Source organism: Arvicanthis niloticus, chromosome 21 (genome assembly GCF_011762505.2).
Source record: "Arvicanthis niloticus isolate mArvNil1 chromosome 21, mArvNil1.pat.X, whole genome shotgun sequence".
Lineage (NCBI taxonomy): Eukaryota > Metazoa > Chordata > Mammalia > Rodentia > Muridae > Arvicanthis > Arvicanthis niloticus.
In genome coordinates this window covers 21,530,889-21,543,807 of record NC_047678.1, presented here as the reverse complement: position 1 = coordinate 21,543,807, position 12,919 = coordinate 21,530,889, and the positions used below count along the sequence as shown (strand labels likewise).

Here is a 12,919-nt window from a genome sequence, read left to right as displayed (position 1 = left end):
CTAGTCCTATAAGTTCCATTTGTGGTAAATGCCTATATCTTTTCCATTTAGATATACACATTCTCATTGTTATATTATATTCTTTTTCTTATTGTTGTGACCAAATGCTGGACAGGAAGCAACTTAAAAGAAGAGTCATTTTGGTGTACAGTTTGTGAAGATACAGTCCATCACAGCAGAAAAGGCATGGCAGCAGGAACCTGAGGAAGCTTGCCTCATTATATCCGCCATCAGGAAGGAGAGAGAAATGGATGCTGGTGCTCAGCTGGCTCTCCTCTTTGTTTAGTTTATGACCACAGCCTATGGGATAGTGCCACCTACATTCAGGGAGATCCTAACCTGTCTATGAGGAAACACCCTCGAAGGCATATCCAGAAGCATGTTTCCATGTAATTCTGAGTCTCATCAAGTTGACAATAAAGATTAACTGTCACATATTATATCTCCCAAGAGTATTCAACACAGTAACAAGGTCTATAGGTTTATAGCCTTGGAGCCAGACTGTATTATATAACATGGCTGTATAATAAACTCTAGATTTATCTAAGTATGTGCAATGATAGTTCCATAGCTGTGAAACCACATAATGATGCAGTTTTTGGAACATATCCCTCCCTGTCCTTAACATACTATATAAATGATTATAAAAGAACATTAATATTCCTTTTGAGAGCCTGATTGAAATGGGGAGTCAATAAAGCATACCCAGTGCTCTCTTTTGCTTTCTGTTTGGTCATTGTTATTTTCCATTATATTTTTTTAACAAGGTCTTGGGAAAGAATTGGGGTCTCATTATATAGTCAAGACTAGCCTCAAACTCAAGCTATTCCTGCCCTTCTGCCTGCTGGAAACTACAGGCATATCCACTCCTGGCTTTGCTTCCTGTCATCTGTTGATGTTGGTAGCATGAATTCCTGCAGAGGGCAATCATATGCCTAGTGTACCAGTATTCTCTCAACCTTACTAGAGATGCATTAAGGAATTCTTTAAAGGATTTAGTTTATTTATAATTAGGGAGTGGTAGTGAGTATGTATGTGTGGGCACAGCTGTCACAGAAGCCAGACATATCAGATCTCCTAGAGCTAAAATTACAGGTGTTTGTGAGCCACTTGATGAGAGTGTTTTGGAACCAAACTTCAGAGCAGTACATTCTCTTTAACTACTAAGCCATCTTTCTAGCCCCAATAGGGAATTAAACAAAGAGCCAGGTATTAGGTAGTGCATACCTTTAATTACTCAGAAGGCAGAGGCAGGGAACTGTGCTGGCCTGTAAGTTTGAGGCTAGCCTGATCTAATGTAGTGAGACCCTGTCTTAAAATCCAAAACAACAAAGATGCGACTTCAGATGTTGATACTAAACTTTAACTCTTAGATGGCATGCATGATAGGGATGTGGTAAAGAGTGGCTCAGATAGAATAGAGAAAACAAGATCAGTGTTGTTATGTAGAAACAGTCAAGAAACGAAGAGGCCAGGCTATCAGACAGGCTTTTTTTTTTTTTTTTTTTATGTTGAAATCAATAAGAATTGTGACAGAAATATTATTGGAGTAACAGTGGGCCAGAAGCTAAAATTACCAAGTGCTAGGCAGTGGTGGCGCATGCCTTTAATCCCAACACTTGGGAGGCAGAATCAGGAAGATTTCTGAGTTTGAGGCCAGCCTGGTCTACAGAGTGAGTTCCAGGACAGCCAGGGCTACACAGAGAAACCCTGTCTCAAAAAAAAAAAAAAAAAAAAAAAATTACCAAGCAATGAAAAGGATGGATGACCTTGAAGAGCCCTAAGTGATCGAAGTAGGAAAGGTAGTGGGGGAATGGAGCCTGGTGATTTGTGACTCAGGCAGGGGATTTCTGTACAGGGCAAAGGGAGAATGTTGTACAGTTAGCAGTGTGGAATAAGAAGGGCACTAACCAGTCCTCCTGCGTCTTTGAGGAATGTGAGTCCTTCTCTAAAAGGACTGCAGTGAAAGCCACATCCTTACAGGGTATCTAGTTTGAGTTTAAATAGGAAGATAGAGGGAGCTTCTGAGAAGTGGTAAAGATAGAAGGATTTGGTGCTGGCCACCTAGGAGTCCATAGAGCTCAGAAGGACTAAAGGAGATATGCAGGGTAGACATTTAGACTCCATCTTCATTCTTTAGCATGTTTGCTTATGTACGTTGTCACTTCGTGAACCTCTCAATTCAGCTGCATTGCTTGGCTTAAATCAGAGGGCCAGTTAGATCCAATGCTTTGCCTGATCCATCCCTGTAAAACCATCTTTTTTATTATGCTTTAAATCTACGCTTATGACCTCAAGTTGACCTTTAGTTTTGCCTGGCAATCACACTATGTGTGTGTGTGTGTGTGTGTGTGTGTGTGTGTGTGTGTGTGTGTGTATTTGTGTTAGTTTCACTTCCTCCAGGGTGACTGTTTATGTCTTCAGTCACCTCCTATGGTCCCTGTCTCTTTCCCACTTTTTACTTTGACTAGAAGGCCTTGTTTCTTATTTCACTGAAAACACTGAGTCAGAAAAGAGCTTTATGATCATAGCTACTCATTTTCTACTTGTAGTGGCATCCATGTATTCTACTTTTTCTCTTGTTACCATGAAGAAACTATTAGTTGGTATTTCTCTTGTGTTGGCAGCTTTCTTCTCTCTTGAGTCAGTCTCTTTTGCATGAAAATAGCCATTTTTCTCTCCCATCTTAAAAATCTCTTTATAGTTACTTTCCCTTCTAAGTATTGCTTTATTTTATATAAACTTTGAGAAAACTTTTTGAAATAATTTTCTATATTTTAATAGTAATTTTTCATTTCTTTCTCTCTCTTTCAAGCTTATGCTCCCCTATTTCTGTCTGTATAATTCCAGGAGTAGGGACAGAGTGTGACTTACCAGTTGACAACACTGATGACCATGCCTGCCATTTCTCAGTACTTTTTTAATATTCTGATGAGTTGAACAGTTCCTCCTTGAAACATCTTTTTCATTTGGCTTTTAGGATACTTGTTAATAATTGAGAAGGATGTAAGATTTTGACCTAATTTCTGTGCTGGTGTTTTCATTCTTGCTAAAACATTCAGGTTAGCCTACCATGGATTCATTAATACTAGAAGGTATCAGACATCTGAATCAGAGATGAAATACATTTATTATAGTTTCTCTCTAGCTACTTTTCAGTCTCTTCTAATGATTCTTCTTCCCCAGACAGTCTCACTGTATAGTGCTGGCTGGCCTGTATGTAGTTCACTATATGTAGACTCGGTTGGCCTTGAACTCACAGAGATTCATTTGCCAAATCTTCAGCCCATAGTCCTCCCCCTTAATCTACAATCTCAGTCTGTCAGGAATTGAACACCCTTACATAGATCCGATGTCCAATATGGCACTACTAACCTTACAATGCCACCACCACTCCCCTTCCCACCAACAAATCTCTTCTTTCTGTGGTCTATCAAGCTTAGCTAACCTCTGTTCACATCTTCTGGTTATTCAGACAAAACAAAACACAGCTTTTGAGTTTTGTTTAATTTTATCTATACAGTGTTTTGCCTGATACATAGAAGCATAAGGCATTGGATCCTCTAGAGCTGGAGTTACAGACCATTATTAGCTACCGTGTGGATGATGGAAATTTGAACTTAGGTCATCAGGAAGAACAGCCAGTTATTTTAACTGTTGAGCTATCTCTCAAGCCACCAAACCACAACTTTTAAAAATGTAAAGACTCATTTTTTCCCTTTTCCACAAAGCCTGCACATCTGTCTCATTGCCTCTACTTTAAAAATACATCGAGAACCTTAACTTTCCTTTAACCTATTTTCTCCTACCTGGTCCAAACCAACATCATTTTTACCTAGATTGTTCAAGAAACCCCTTTCTGATTCTCCTCTTTTTTTTTCCCTTTTACTCGTGTTCTTTGTAGTTTGTTCTCATCATGATATCCAGAATTATTTTGTTAAAAAGTGAGTGAAATCATGTCCTTTCTCTGCTGAGAACTCTTCAGTAGCATCCTGTCTCAAGTAAAAATCATAATCTGACTAATATCACTGTTAAAATACTCGAAACATGCACTCACCTTATAAATCCTTCCATCTGATGTTCTTTCTGCTTCCTTCCTCTTCAGCCTACCCAACACACACATAACAGTTTCATGATACAGGACTTACTGAAGAGAACTGGGCTAATTTGCTTTGTACAACAGTCTATATTGTAAATATCTCTAGGTTCTATGGTCACTTTAACTGGACAGTAGATCTAAAAAAATAAAGTATTTTAATAAGAACATTTCATAGATGATACTATAATTTTCATGTTACACCATGTGGGAAGGTACTTTCTGCCTGATTGCCATACCGTTAGTGATGCTGAAATTGATTATGTTAACAGTGCTAACTTTCTTTCAGATCTCTGTTATAAAACATGTTTTCCATTTTTGATTAACAAATAATAATGAAGGGTAAATGTATTTTCAACACTTTTTTACCAAGGAATTTTTTTCAAGTGAAACAATTTTTTACGCTCTCGTATCTATGAAGATCAAAGCAAAGCTATTCCTGTTGCAGTAGGAACTCAGACAGCGCAGTTCATAACTCACAGAGCCCAGTGAATTCTGGAGAAAGTGAACCTCCACTAACTAGAAGTCTTTAGTTACCTGCTTCAGAAGGACTCACTGAACTTGTGTTAGATGGTGCTCTCCAATACTTCTGAGGCAAGCGGTGATTGTGAGTGGCCATTAAAACTGTTTTGGTTTTTTCCTGGAAAGTCCATCTACTGTCTTTAGTTGTCTAAGTTCTTTCAGTGATATTGTGAAGTATGTTTTGTTGTTTGTTTCTTTTTTGTAAATTCTTCCTCATCTACAAATAATTCAAGATTTGGACATTATTCATCTATATCTAAAAGATTAAATCTTTGAGCCTCCATGTTTTAATACTTTCCTCCCTTAGAATATTTTGAAAGCTGCCACAGTAGAAATCAGTTTGATCCTTTCCTTATTGCTTGCTTGCTTTTAAAAGTTTTCATTAATTAATTAATGTGTGTGAGCAGGCTCATGTAGGCATGTGTAGGTCAGAGGACAATTCTCTGAAGAGTTTTTTTTTTGCCATCTGTGGGACGTAGACCTCAAACTCAAGTTGTCAGATCTACACAGCACCTTTACCTGTGGGCCTTTGCCAGTTCTCCTTTCTTCACCTTATCGATACTACAGCCTATAATATACCTTAGCAGGGAGTTTAATAAATCAGTTTGGTATATTCATATCATGTATACTAGTTATATGTATAATGTCTTGGGATTTCTATTATGATAAAACTCCATAAACAAAAGCAGTTTGGGGAGAACAGTTTTTATTTCAGGTTACAGATCTCAGGTCTTACTCCATCCCTGAGGGAAGCCAAGGCACGAACTCATGGCAGGAACCTAGAAGAAGGATTTGAAGCAGAGGCCATGGAGGATTATTATTTTACTTATTGGCTTGCTCCCATGGCTTGCTTAGCCTCCTTTCTTATTCAACTCAGGACCACCTGTCCAGGGTTGGCACGGCCCAGAGTGAGCATGACCCTCTCCATCAATTGTTAAGACAATACAAAAAAAGGACAGTTTTATGGAGACATTTTCTCAATTAAATTCCCTCTTCCCAGATTGTCTAGATTTGTGTCAAGCTGACAAAAAAAAAAAAAAAAACCAACCAATACATGACAATTGACTTTAATTTTCATGTAAAGTAGTATTTTTTATTAAATTGAGAAAACAATAAGTTACGTTACTTTTGTTTTTAAAATACACACAAAACTCTTTATGTCTATTTATATGTATAGGATATTTGCAAGGCAGATGTGATGGCACAAGCCTGTAATCTCAGCATTCCCAACATTTGGGGGCAAAAGAAGCACTCTTTAGAGGCCAGCATAGGCTACATAGTAAGCCCACCTCAAAAACAAACAGCCCTGCACCTGTAACCCAAGCACTCTGGAGACTTGAGCGGAAGGATCATCAGTTGAGGCAATATGGGACACACAAGACTCTATCTCACAAACAAAAGAATTGTGCTAGCAAGACAGGCTCCCTCTATTAAAATGTTTGCTGAGCAAATCTGATGATATGAGTTTGATCTATAGGTCCTATGGATCTATAGATTCTGGAAGGAGAGATTTAACTCCTGAAAAAGTTATCTTCTCATTTCTGTGTGCTCTCCTTAGCACACAACCTAATTCATTCATATTCATACACTCACTCTCTCTCTCTCTCTCTCTCTCTCTCTCTCTCTCTCTCACACACACACACACACACACACAAAATGATGATAATAACAGGAACAGGAAGAGAAGTATGCCCCAAAATAAACCATCATCAGGGTCCATGAAGGACTAAATAAATACATATTGAATGAATTAATATCTAGTCTTTATGTCTCATTTCTTTTCATTACATAAATTTCTACAAATGGAGAAAAGCTGGGTTTTTTTCTAGAGGACTCTGAACATTGTATATACTTATATAAATTGATATTTTTAAGTGTATTTAAGTTATCAGTAGCTCAGGGTATAATTTAATGGTAAAGCACTTTTCTGGTATTTGCAAGGTTCTAAGTTTTATTCCCAGCCCCTATTTAAAGGAAAAATACATCTCTGTTTACTTTATGACCAGAATTTGTGGTTGTACAGGGGTATTGAAAGGCACTGGATCTAAAGATAAAAGAATTGTGTTCAGATCTGGCTGGTGAGTTTGTCACTTATGCCCTGTTCTATGACCTTTCCTAGGAAGATGTGAACAATGTCTTTCACATCAGGTAGGACACCAACTGCAGACCAAAGACACAATTTTACCCAAGTTTAGTAAACTAATTAGTTTTTTAAGATTACTTAAACGTGATGGGCTCCTTACAGGAGCATGGATGACTCAGAGGTAGCTATCAGCTCTGAAAAGCCAAGCTTAGATGAGCATTGACTCAGAAGTTACATTCCAGGAATTCACTCTGGACCTCCCAGGTAAGGTTAGACATACCCTTCTTCCAGATCCCCCTGTGGTGGTGTGAAGCAGTGCCGTGAAATCTATAGGAGTGCATCCTGAGGAGTGTCTGATCTGTAGCAGCACTCAAATGCTGTTAACTTTAAAGCATAATCATTACTCTAAAGTGTCTAAAAATATTCACTGCCTATGCTTGTATAATGTCCAAGACAAATGTTTTTGATATTTCAGAATATATAATAATGGTTTTTGTGATGTGCTAGGAGTTTAATCTAGGCTCTCATACATGCTGGGAAAATCCTCTACCACTGAGCTAGCTGTATCCCTAACTTTAGTATTTGTTTGAAACTTAACTCTTTAACTCCAAATTTGCTTTTATAAAAATTACAAATGTCAAGGGGAGGGTTCCCCGTATATTTCTATGTTCACCACACCTTGTGTCCATGAAGGGCAGAAGAGGGGCATTACATTGCCTAGAGTTGCAGTTACAGACCAGTAGTTGTGAACCACTGTATAGGTGCTGGGAAATGAACCCAGGTCCACTGGAAGAGCAGCCACTGCTCTCAACCACTCAGCTATCTCTTCAGCCCTTCAAATTTTCTTTCTGGAGGCAGTAGCTTTACAAATGGCATGTCTTAAAAATGAATTGTCAGTTCATTATGCTTCAAATAATATCTGATAAATACATTTTTTCCTAATTCAAACCAAGAAAAGTAATTTCTGCTTTTCTCTTATTCTCTGGACCCCAGAGCCATTTTTTAATACTGTTTTCCCAAAAGAGAAGGTGTGATCTCAATGAGGGGGAAATGGCTTGACCACATTATCAGAAACAGAAGCTACACAAGGAACCCTCCATTTTTCCAGTTTAATTGCATTATTTTCCCCCTGCTTCTGTTCTTTCCAACTACTCCCATATCCCTTACGACCTGTCAAATTCAGGGAGGGATGGAAGATATAAATGACAACCTGCTAAGTCACTTTAGTGTTCCTTATGTGTATACATAAATGTTTTCAGGACTGACCACTTGGTGTTGGATAACCAGTTAGGGGCCTCGTCCTTGGGAAAGAGTAATTCTTCCTCTCTCAGCAGCCATCAACTGCCTGTGGTTCTTTTTTTAATTATTTATTATTTTTATTCATGTGCACTTGTGTTTTGCCTGCATATATGTTTGTGATAGGGTGTCAGATGGCCTGAAATTGTAGTTACAGTTGTGAGCTGCCATGGGAGGCTGGGATTACAGCCTGGGTCCTCTGGTAGGTAAAGCCATCTCTTAACCGCTGAGCCATCTCTCCTGCCCCTTGCCTGCAGTCCTTGGTCTAGGTGTGGGACCATGCAAGACCTCCTCCTTTCCAATTGGCATGTTTTCTAATGGTAAGCATAGCATATCCCTTTAATTTCAGCACCAGGGAGGCAGACACAGGCTGACCTTTGTGAGTTCAGGGCCAGCCTGGTCGTAATAGCAAGTTCCAGGACAGCCAGGAATGCCTGGAGAGTACTTGTCTTAAGCAGTAACAAAAGAATAATAAAATAAAATAAAATAAGAGAAAGTTTTTAAGCACTTCCTACTTCATATATATTCAAATTATGTCATCTGCTGAAATATTCTTATAATAATCTTTATATTTTCTTCATTGAAACATTATGTCTAAAGTATTATTCTTTTATACTACATACATTTTCTTAGAACATAAGAAAATCTCTTATGAAATGATTTCTCTTTTTCAGTTTATTTTCTCAACTATTTAAAACTGAATACAACAAATGAAATATTCTAGTTCTCTTCCCATTTCCCTGACTAAGACGTTCTATACTAAGAAGTACCTGTTTTGTATTCTTCCAAACTGTTGTCCTGGAAGCAGTTTCCACACTGAGTTATCAACCAAAACCCCCTCTATTTTCCAGGCAGAGCAATAGTGTCATTATTTGTAAATGACTCATTACTTCTGAGTCATCACACCTTCTGGACTCTCTTAAATAAAGGGTTTTAAGGAAAACCCTTTATTCTACAGTTCTTTTCAAACCCTTGGAATGACCTATTTTGAGTGACATGGAAATTCACCCAATTCCACTGTTTACAATTTATGTTGTTCATTTATTTCTTCTTGAACCCTTTCACTGACCAAGATAAACAATGGAATTTCTTTACCTCATATTCTCTGCTCCAGATGTTTCCTGAAGTGGAACAAGATGTGTAATACCTTTTTCTATTTTCCATCATTACATTATGGTTCTTAATGTTTTATTAACGTCCCAGATTTCTCTATGAAATAAAGCAGAAACATCCATAAAAGTAAGGTAATGCTCTAAAATCCCTTTTTAATTTCTAGAATTTGTTACAAATGTTATTTGAATATTTTATATTTAAAGTATGAGTGCTAAATGTTTTTTTAATGACAATTTTTACTTTATCTGGGTCTACTCCTTAGAGTCAACCACTATCAACTTTTTCTTTACTATTTTAATTTTTCTTCATATTTCTAGGTGTTTTCTGGCTTCCTGTTTATCACTCGTTAATTTCAAATGTTCACTATGAACTTCAGCTCTCACCATTTCACCACATTAACAAAATAAACAATAAAGGTTATGTGTTCACTGTAGATACAGGAAATATATTTGACAAATCTAGATACACATAAGAGATTTCAAACAGTATATACGGTTACTGAGTTTTTGTTGTTATTTGTTTGCTTGTTTGTTTCATCAAAAGCATCAACGTACCTCAGTGAGGACAAAATACTTTTTAAAAATGGAAATAGGATAAGACTTCTTGGCCTTGTGCACTAGCCAAACATTGTACTAAGCTGCACACCTACCCGCAGGGATCAATATTTTGAACAAATAATGTTGACTGATCTTTAAACTCAACTGTATTAAAAATTAATTACATAAAAGTTAAGTCAGGCTGGAGAGATGGCTCAGCAGTTAAGTGCATTGCTGCTCTTCCGAAGGACGAGTACCCACATGGCAGCTCACAACTGTCTGTATCTCCAGTTCCAGAGAATCCGATACCCTTAAACACATACAAGCAGGCAAAACGCCAACACACATAAAATGAAAATAAATTTTAAAAAAATGGCCAAAGCATCCCCCAGTGTCCATGAAGAGAGGCTGAGGCTACATGCTCCAGCCCAGGGCTGCAGGCACCTCAATGTGGGCACGTCAGCATCATGAGTCCACACTACTGTGGGGGCCATGAGCAAGAAGAAGCTGCAGCCCACACGGCCAGCACTCAGGATGACCCCCCTCAGCTGTGAACAAGATAAAACAGCTTCTTAAAGACAGTTGGCATTTGAATCAGCAGCATTAACAGCCTCTCTTATAGCCTGGTGTATTATTCAAGATAGTTGGAGAACTTTACAGAGAGAAACAGAAAAAGGAAAGAAGTTGTCTGTTCTGGAAGGAACTGTTAAAGAGACAAATGAAAAAGAGAATGACTTTCTAGGCTCTGGAAGAGACTAAAAAGGAGGATGGTACACCTTCAGATGTCAAGAGGTCAAAATGTCAACTCATGACCCTGTGAACTTACTAGCCATTGATGTTGACAACTCAGTACCAGAAACTGGCTTGAAGCTTAAAGGGAAACTAGGGCAGCTTGGGATTTCTGAGCAGGTTCTGTGTTTGAAGATTCTAGGGAGAGGGCCAGAAACACAGCCAGCTCTTCTGGGGTCTCCCCTCTGCACAGTGAGTCCATTGTGGCCACTCTCCTGACCCCCAACCGTCTCCTCAGTCCAGAGGTGTCCTCATGTCACATGCTTACCCTGAGTAACTTCTCAGAGCTGTATCTCCACATGCGGTCTTTCTGTTGACTTTGTTCACATTTTATCCAGTCCTCCCCTTTGGACATTCAAAAGGTACATTCCTATGTACCACAGTAGCCATGAAACCATCTTTTATCTTTTCTATGCCCACCCTGTATTAGAGCTCATGCTCTTCCTGTTTTCAGCTATGCTTCCCTCCCATTGCCTCATTAACAGTGAATATCCTAGGAATCATTATCATGGATTATTCAGCATCATTCTCCCAATGCCTGACATGAAGGGGGAAATGTTTTATTAAAGAATTAGAGCAATAATATTTACTGAGCAGTTCCTGCATCCTAGGTGTTCTAGCCTAGCACATGTGAGATACCCTAATTTTAATCCCAGCACTGAAAAAAGTGGGAAACAACATAAATATATTTTAGTAAGTAATTGGGTAAGCAAAAAGTCATGTAATACTACTTAGCAATAATAAGGAACACTTAGTCATACATAATAACGTGAAATACTAAGAGAAGCCAGTCTATATATTTATCCATTATTTCTTACACTGTGTCTCAAATAGTAAATTGCTGAGCTTAAAGATGTACATACATATGTACTTTTAAAAAAATTATTCTTTTTGAGTTTTACATCATGCACCCAATCCCTGTCTCTTGGTATCTACCCTTTGCCCTTGCAATGTCCACCCCCCACATACACACATGCAAGAGAAAAGAAAGAAAAAAGGGAACAAAATAAATCTTGCCGTATGTCACAGTGTATCTCATAGTATACCATTTTGTCCAAACATTTTTATTTGCAAATGTTCAGTACAGTGAGTCAATGGTCTGTTTCAAGACCTCTGGCTTCTGCTACACTATCAATACTGGATCCTCACTGGGACTCCTCTGGAATATCCTGTTGTTGCCCTGTGTCATGGAAATCCTACAGCTTTGGTTCTGTAGGACCGGCCCCTTCACATACTCTAGCAGATCATAGATGGGGTAGATGTTGGGGTGGGCCAACTCAAAGCCCTGGATCTGGGCCTGGGAGATAGCTGAGTTGGTCAACCCACAACTTTCTTGTACCCATAACACCAGGTCAACTCTCCCACACTGCTGCCCCCTCCCCCTAACTCAGCCAATAAGTAGCCAGCTCTTCTGCTCTCGGGCCAGCTCACTACCCCATTCCCCACCCCTACCCTGCCCCTGCCACAGTGCCATCTCTATCATACTGCCCAGGCATGGTGCAGAGCCTGCTCTCCTGAGTGCTTTAGCCAATGAGGGACAGGACCAGCTCTGTGCAGCCCTTGGACATCAACATGGTTTCAGGCAGAAGCCTAGACCAGAGATGCCCACATACACATGCACTACTTTTTAAAGGCTTTTAGATTCATAGAACTAATGTCTTTTCCAGAAAACTGACAAATTTATACTAATACTGTCAAAGTGAGAGAGGGATTAGCATTAGCAGTCTCCATGGTGATTTGGTAGATCTAAATACAGACGTGCATTGTGTTAAACTTTACTTCCTTGATCACTGATTAGCCTGGACATCTTTTCATTTACTTAGGAGACATTTGTTCATTGTCCATTAGTAAAGAACCATATTTTTTCTAGAAACAGTTGAATAATAGTTTAGAAAAGTATGTCCAATAAACCAGCCTCACACAGGATTTTAACAGTGAAGAATGTTGCTTGTGAAAGTCAGAATCTAGTGCCAATTGAATGGTGGTAGTTTTGTCAATAAACAAGAATATGTTCTTCCATGACTAAAAGAGTAAAATATTTTTAAGTGAAAAATGTAGCATTGGAAAAGAGATCTTCATTTGTTAGGGTTTCTGGTTGAGGTGTGTGGCTTCAGAAAGTAATATGAGATGCTTCAGGGCAGGCAGGATAGCATAATTACCTATCCTGAATGTATTGGTAGTTATAGAAAAACGGGAGCAGGTATATGGAAACTGACGACATTCAAGTTCTGTAGCTCACAGTCGTGGTATCACTTTCCTGGTTTGGGTCACTAATACAGTAAAATGCACCATTAGTACTGGGGAAAGTGGGCGGATTTCACAGGAACTCCATGTACTACCTTTTCAACTTTCGTATGTACAATCCAGTCCTTCTGTTATGTTAGCCACATTTAAAGTATCCCTATATGGCAACCTATAGCCCTATCAGAGTAGAATAATATGCATTAACTTAGGAAGTTTTATTGAATAAAATATATTCTTTGA

The 12,919-nt window shown here is 38.6% G+C and overlaps 1 protein-coding gene and 1 pseudogene across 4 annotated transcripts in view; one reads left to right on the top strand and one right to left on the bottom strand.

Moving 5' to 3' along the window:
• Ppp2r3a (protein phosphatase 2 regulatory subunit B''alpha) overlaps positions 1 to 12,919 on the top strand; it is a 136,159-nt gene that overhangs the window by 15,028 nt on the left and 108,212 nt on the right. The window lies entirely within an intron of this gene.
• On the bottom strand, positions 12,375 to 12,493 carry LOC117693916 (small nucleolar RNA SNORA24; annotated as a pseudogene).